The sequence below is a fragment of the Falco rusticolus genome, chromosome 3, assembly GCF_015220075.1.
Source record: "Falco rusticolus isolate bFalRus1 chromosome 3, bFalRus1.pri, whole genome shotgun sequence".
NCBI lineage: Eukaryota > Metazoa > Chordata > Aves > Falconiformes > Falconidae > Falco > Falco rusticolus.
Window position 1 is genome coordinate 19,062,005 of NC_051189.1, and position 7,537 is coordinate 19,069,541.

The window sequence follows — 7,537 nt, forward strand, 5'->3', positions numbered from 1 at the left end:
TTATCATTGTTATTGTTGTTGTTGTTATTATTATTATTGTGATTATTCAGCACATGGAAAGCAGTTAGTGCTGTCTGGGACATCAGCCAATCTGTCCCTTCAAATAAGAGCAGAGTTAGACCTGGAGAATTAGTCCTTAAAATCTGGAAGCTCTGAATGCTTTTGCACTGAGAAGCAAACCTGTGAGTCCTTGTAGTAACAAACCTTATGTTCACATTGCTTCTGCATATGCTGGTTTGTTACAGTCACTATCAGTCTGTGTAAGAGACTTACTGTACAGACAATTGGACAGCAGCTCGATTAGATCAAGATGGATCATGATCCTATTCTATCCTGTTCAATTGTTTTTCCCTGATGCCAGCCAAAGGAATAACTTGCCCCCCTGTCTCCCATATAGCACAGGTAACTAACTCTCCACGGGGACGGGGGGAGTCAGACTATTCTTTGACTGACATTAAACTTTGGAAAACTCCCCCTCTCATCTCCCTGCTCTCCGTTCCTGTTCAGACTGCCAGCCTGGGAAGCCTGGGAAGCTGAGGGGGAGGAGAGTGAGGGTTGGGGAAATGAGTTGTCTTCAGTAAAATAACTGGGTTGGACCTAAAATATGCTGACTGTAGGAGTCTACAACGGGGACGTCAGTCTATGTAACAATAAAAGCAACTTGGTTGTGATTTGACTGTATTCCACTAAAATCAAGAGTGAAACTCACTTGTAGGGAAGAGGGAAGGTAGCGTCCACGTATTTCAGGGAAAACTATAAGCACCTTCACAATTCCACAAGGTTCAGGCTCAGCTGTTGCACATAGTGGCTCTCCCTGAGCAGTTCTCCACCAGGTCATGCAGAACCATCCAGATGTCTGTCCATTAGCTGCTTCTGTACCGTATCAGTAACGATGCACTTTGTTACTAACATCAGCTGTTAAGCATAAAGGTACATTTCCAAAAATCATGTTTCTGCCCTGCTCTACAGTCTGAAGTTCATTTTCTGTGTGTCGTATCTGCTGATAGGTTCAAAAACTTGGGGAGTTATTGGCTGTACTCTACAGAGAGAAAAAAAAGATGTAACTGGAGGAAGTGAAGAAAAGCTTTCTTTCTCCCATGTGCTACATTCTTCCTGTATTTTATCTTTTAAAAAAATTCCACCCATGGCCTTTTGCCACGTTCAGCAAATATTACAACCGCAAGAGAGGGCAAGTAAGTTCAGATTGCTGTGTGCCTTCTGTTCATTTTCAAAAAAATTTCCTCACATAACTTACAAAATATTTCATAGGATATAAAATTTTCTCAGGAGAGGAACACCGTTGAAGTGCAGTGCCGTGACTTATTTCTGGGTTTACAGAATTAGGTGAGAGCCTAGTGTGACACACTTAACACAGCCCATTAAAATAAGTGCCTGAACAAGACTTGGTGCTTTAGTGATGCTGAATAACTGCCTTGTCTATCAGCAGAACAGCATAATTCTGTATTGGCGGTAGTCACAACGAGCATCCACTCTCTTTTTTGTTGCCTTTTTTTTTCTAGAGTGATTTAGAGACTCATCATAGTCAAATCCGTGCTTCTCACGTTGAATGACATTTCTTATTAAACAAAGGCTACATTTGGTGGGCAAGTCCAGTTCCAATTTCCATAATAATTTCCCAAATGTAAGCTGTCTTTTACCATTCTGCTGTTAAAATCAAGCTGCCAATGAAAGGACAGACTGTAGTTTTGCTTCTGCTCTTATAGTCAAGTGGCATTTTTGTAGAGTTAATGGAATTATTCCTGATTTTCAAGTGGGTAAATAAAACAGAAGCTCACCATCAATATTTATATTCAGTATTGTCATTTGCCTAACTCCATTCTCAAAAAATTTTCAACACTGTTTGTTAAACTAGTGTTAATTTTCTTCACTTGCCTAGCAAGCATGTAAGATTTATAGGGCTTTCTATATGCAATTAATGTCAGTAATAGTTATTGATGGAGGTAAAATTAAACATCTGAATTCTTCACAATTCACAGTCTTTTTACATGACTGAAACCCACATTTTACAGCTGTCGCAGTTCAAAAGATGTTAACTGTCATATTTACTTACAAATTCCCACTTCTGTTGTTTTACTAGAAATATTGCATGAACTGTAGCGATACTTATTATTCAGCTATGCCGTTCTTCCTTTGAAAAGCCTGTGAGCTTCCCAAACGCTTGCTTTTTAGCAATGGGCAGGAATGTGCCGGACAAACCAAACCCTCAGCCGAACATGCTATTGACGGTGTTTGGTATGACTGGCTTCTCAGAGCACCACCGGCTGTTCTTGTGGCTTTGGTTTTTTTGTTTGTACAGGGACTGGGGCCCGATCCGGCCTCAGCAAGCGGAGCTTGGCACTGGGGCTTGCTACAGAGGGAGCCTCTGGCTGGGAAAGGTGGGGAAGAAGGGGAGCTTGGAGGGGAGCGTGGAGCTGAGGAGCTCACAGGTTGGCTGCACATGATGGGTACCTGGCACGCTGGTGACAAGAGCCTGCCAAAATGAAACATATGGGATTGCAAATAGCAAATTGACAGCTACAGAAGATACATGATACATAAAGGGTAATATTTTTCCACAGCCACGGAGCCCATGGGTTGCAGTCAATACAGGGGATGTGTCTTGCTTCCCCTCCGGGGGGTTGCCCAGCAGGCAGCGAACCAGCCAAGGTCTTGCGTGCAAGAGCAAGTTCCAGCTCTGCTCCTCCACAGGCTTCCTGGATGACCTTAGATATCCAGGTTGCCCATGTGGGTTTTACCTCCTCGACAGTGGGTCTAGGGGCTCGTCAGGTGACGCTTTGGTAGATGTGGGAGTGGGGAACCCGAGGAAGTGCTGCCAGTTGTTAAACCTGTTGACCGTGAAGATGTATAAGCCAGCTGGTAAGGCTACAGTCGCAGTTGCAACATGTTCGGTAACTACTGGTGAAATCTTCAGTGCTGATGGCCCTCTAAGCACCTGTGTGGGTTAACAGGTATTTTTAAATGGATTTTTTTAAATGTTTTTTTTTTATGTCACCACCTAAATTCTCTATAATTCACTTTTGAATTCCTCATTTGGTTTTGGACACTGCCTCTGCCTCCTTCTGCTATGGGGGGTGAGCAGAAGCTGCCCTCGTACCAAGGGCTGAGATGTCAAACACCGAGGTACATGACTGTGGTGCAAAGGATGTAGAGGGAGACCCATCACTGAAGCATAAGGGAGGTATATAAACACTTCAGGACACCTGAGAGTTACAGTACATGTCACATTGCAAGGAGTGGAATAAAACTCAGGTTTAAGTGGAAATAGCTGCTGCTACCTTTGTTCTCATCTGCTGTGGTTGCAGTAGCTGCTGCTCCTTCTTATGATCTCATTTCCCTGACAGAGGCAGGTTGCTGCCTTGCTACTCCTTGAGTGAAATCAGTCCTTTTCAGGATAACTTAAAAACAGTAACACCCAAGAAGCAGGAAGAGTCTGCTGGAACATGCAGAAAGTAATTACGTATGGTCACTTATATACACAGACTGCAGCTCAGCTGACAAATGGCTCTGGTCCCTTTGACTGGCGATAGACAATTCAGAAACAAAGCTGTCCTGGAGTGAGAGGCCACTTTGCATCTTGACAAAAAACATTAAGAAGAAAGGAAAAGGAGACACATTTCTTGGGATATTTAAGAATAGCACATCATCATAGTCAGTTCTGCATGATACAATTGTGCAACAATTTCTCAGAGAATTGGCTGGACAGCCAGGAAGTTCTTTCTCATCATCAGCACTAATTGAATATACAGCTGGGTAACTCCAATAAAATTACCAGCAGTCAGATAATTGAATTTGCTGATACTAAGTGGTGGTTATCAGGGGTGTCATTCAGTTGTTCACACATAGGTGTCTAGTGCCATTTGACACATCCTACAGTATTTAAGGCATCTTCTGGGACTTTGTCTCTAGATGTAATTTTGAGGGGGCATGGGCTTCCCCATAGGTCCCTCTCTGCCCCGTGAGAATGTCTCAAATACCCTAAAGCATCTTTAGATGGCACTTGAAACTTATGCGTAGGCAACAGAACCAACCCCCTGGTTTCTGAGTTCAGATTCCAATTAGATAAGTAGCAGTAGATGCCATCACCCTGCTGTGGTGCTTTTTCAGATTACCTGCAGATCAGGGAAGAGAGCACTGCATTAGCCCAGTGCCAAAGGTCACCTTTGTAATTACAAGCCCATTGTTAGGAGTTAATCATGGTAACTACTGGAAGAGGGTATCATCAAAGAGCCTTTAAAATGTGGACAATTTGACCCTAATTATAAATTTTTTCTTCCTGTATTATATGGCTTCCTGAAGCTCTGCACATTAAGACAGCATTTTCTGTTTTTTGCAAAAGAAACAACGAATAAGAATTAAAGTAGAAGTTTTCTATGCCTTCATCTTCCAAATATAATCTCCACCTGAACCAGAAGAGAAGATTTTTTATTTTTTTTACTATGTAGGAGATAAGGTCAAGGGGATTTACACTTAAATGGGCTCTGGAATGGAATACTGATGCTGTTATAAGGAAGGTGAATCAATAGCCATTGGAAAATAGTCTCTTAGGAAAACGAACAGTAATACAATCGTGCAGATACATGTACAGCAGGTAATGAAACATAATTTAAAAAGTGTAATGCATATTTTATAATGAAAACTGAACATTTAAGAGAGTAACAGCACCCTTTTGTAAATGCTTCTTGTAAGCATATTTTGTAATAGATGGTTTGCCTGCTGGAGCGTAATGGAAAATGAAATATTGAATGTTTTTAATATTCAACAGGATCTTGTTGATTTTGGCAACACAAACAAAGCACACACACATCCCAAACTGCAGTAACAAACAAAAGGGTGCAGTAAGTTATCTTCAAAAAGCAGTTGAGCTCACAATGCCTGTAAAACCAAACAGGCAACAGGAAAATGTAACATTAAGATCTTAAATACTTTCATGTTTCTTCCTTTCCAAGTTAACCCATAAAAGCTAGTGGGTTCCATTGCAATATTTAAAGGAGTTTTAAGAAAATCTTGTTTCTAGAAATACTTTGCAGGTAAAGCAAGGATGTTAGGGCACTTTGAGAATAGAAATTAAATGGATTTCTGATCCTGCAAACTACTAAGCACTTCTTCCAAGCGAAAAAACTTAATGTTTCCCAGGCTTTGCTCAGCATCATGCTTAATTAAACTTTTGCTAATAAACATGAAGAGCTCAGTTTGGCCCCATTGCTGGACTCCATTGACAAAACAGCTGTTAAGTCAAGCCTGCTTATCTGCATGTATATTTTTAGTTGATACATGCAGTGTTTGCTGATATACATAAATATTTCATAAAGATTTTAGAAATCAAAAATATGAAAAAAAGTTTTCATCACTTCATATTATAAATGAATATTGTTTCTTTAAAGGAAATGTTTTGTTTGGGTAGCTTGTTACATTTGAAACAAATATTTCACAAACAAATCTTCACTACGTTCTTATACAGTGCATTTTATGTTCTTAAATACAAAAGTATTCATTACAACTTTGGTTTTATTGAGAAGACAGAGGTAAAAATGTAAACTGTACATTTTGTCATAAACCTGCTTTTCTCCTTTGTGATGCTATTAAGAAACGTAATGGGACAGAACCTTTCCATACTACACCCTGTCACTGCACTTGCCTGATGGATGCTCTTCTCCATTCTACATTCATTTTGCTTCTACTTTAAAATCATCAATAAGAATTTTAAAAGAACTAACTGGATTTTTTTGTTGTTGTTGTTGTTTTGTTTTGTTTTGTTTTTTTCAAAAAAACCCTAGTGGTTTGTATATACTACGTATTTTCCAGCTACAATTTAGTAATAGGCATCATATTGCAGGTTTTGCTCAGGTAAAATTTTCCCTGGGAGATTCAGTGGAGGTTTGCCTGAGAAGTGCAGGTAAGAACTAGTATTCCCTGAGTTATGTTGGGTACAAAAACAGAAAAGTATAATTTCTGTTCATTACACGTTCCACCGAAAACATAAGGGGCAAAAGGAGCATTTCTTAACTGGATGGAGGGAGAAATGTTTTCGGGGTTTTTGGGGTTTTTTTTCCTGTTTGGTACAAGTCACTGTAAAATCTGAAGAGGAAAACATAAATCCTAATGATTAAATTCTCCAGTCACTTACAGTTTGCAGTGAAGATGTGAGTTTATGTGGTTCTAAGCCCAGCTATGGTTGGGAAGCTGTACTCCAGCCAGGATGTGATGGAGGGAAGGAGCAGAGGGTCTGTGGTAGCTCATCCATAGGATGAGAGGAAAACAACATTCTTTGGAGTTCTCTCATCTTTTCTTTCCATAAACTGAGGAAGTCCATGAAAGCCATGGTCATACTCTGTTATGAACCATATGAAGGTTTGTTAAGAGTAAGTGTGGTGGTTTTTTATACCTCAAATGATTTTTATTCCATCATTCTGGTAACTTTGTCTTATTTTGTTCTCGTATCTCAAGACTTTGTTTGTATGTTAGCTATCATTCGACAGCAAAGCAGCAGATAGTTCATGCATTTTCCTGAAATCTTAGGCTTGATAAATAAGCACTGCTAATTCATGAAAAGCTAGTGATGCTGACCATGATTAAGAGCCCCTCAAACACAGACGAGTAAAAATGACAAAGAAAGCAGGGCCATCAGGACCTTCAAGAACCAATTTTTGAGCTGGAAGCAGAAAATCGGACCGTTGTTAACTATGTGGCAAAAGAAATAGAATAGGGAAGAGAACAAAGTATGTCCATAAATCACTGGCAGAGGCGGAACAGCCTGGTGGGCATGGGTTGTCCTTTAGACCAGTGTTTCCCAGCTTGTCCTGCTTGGGCGCACACAGCAGCAGGAGCTGTAGGAACATTTCCCTGTAAAAGGAGGTGTTCGGCTGCTCAGGCATGATGCAAACACCCCTTCAGAATGGCCTGCATGCTGCTAGCTGTCCACATGCAATAACCTAGTGACCATTTTGTAGAAGCCTGGGTAGAAACACCTTAGGAACAGAGGCAAGAAGTTGCACGTAAATATAAGAGAATTCCTTATGGCTCTAATTGCCTGAAAATTCTGAAATCATCAATTATTATTTGACAAGTCCATACAAAAGCCAGTAGGCAACTGTTGTACTCTAAGTTCAGTGAGAGCTATGGTGACATAGGATGGGAAAGCTATTGTGTGTATAGCAGCATTTGTATAAGAGACAAGACAATTTGTGCTACCTGGCATACAGTGCTCTTGAAGCTAAGCGTTTCTTTTTAAGTGTATTCTTGTGCAACTTGAGTTTCAACAGTCCTGGAAATTCACAGCTCCCATGGACAATATGAGAATGAATACCTAACTGCAACAATACAGCCATTTTTCTGGGGGACACTCCGTTTGACAGTTACAGCTATTCCCTTCTGAATATTTCTGAACTCTTCTAAGGAACTGCAAGCATAAAGACTCAGTACCTATAAATGAAACACTGTCTTTATAGCATAAATCCATTGTATCATTGAGTCCCGTGACATTCTTTGACATTCTTAGATTATGTCTTGCATTAATGTT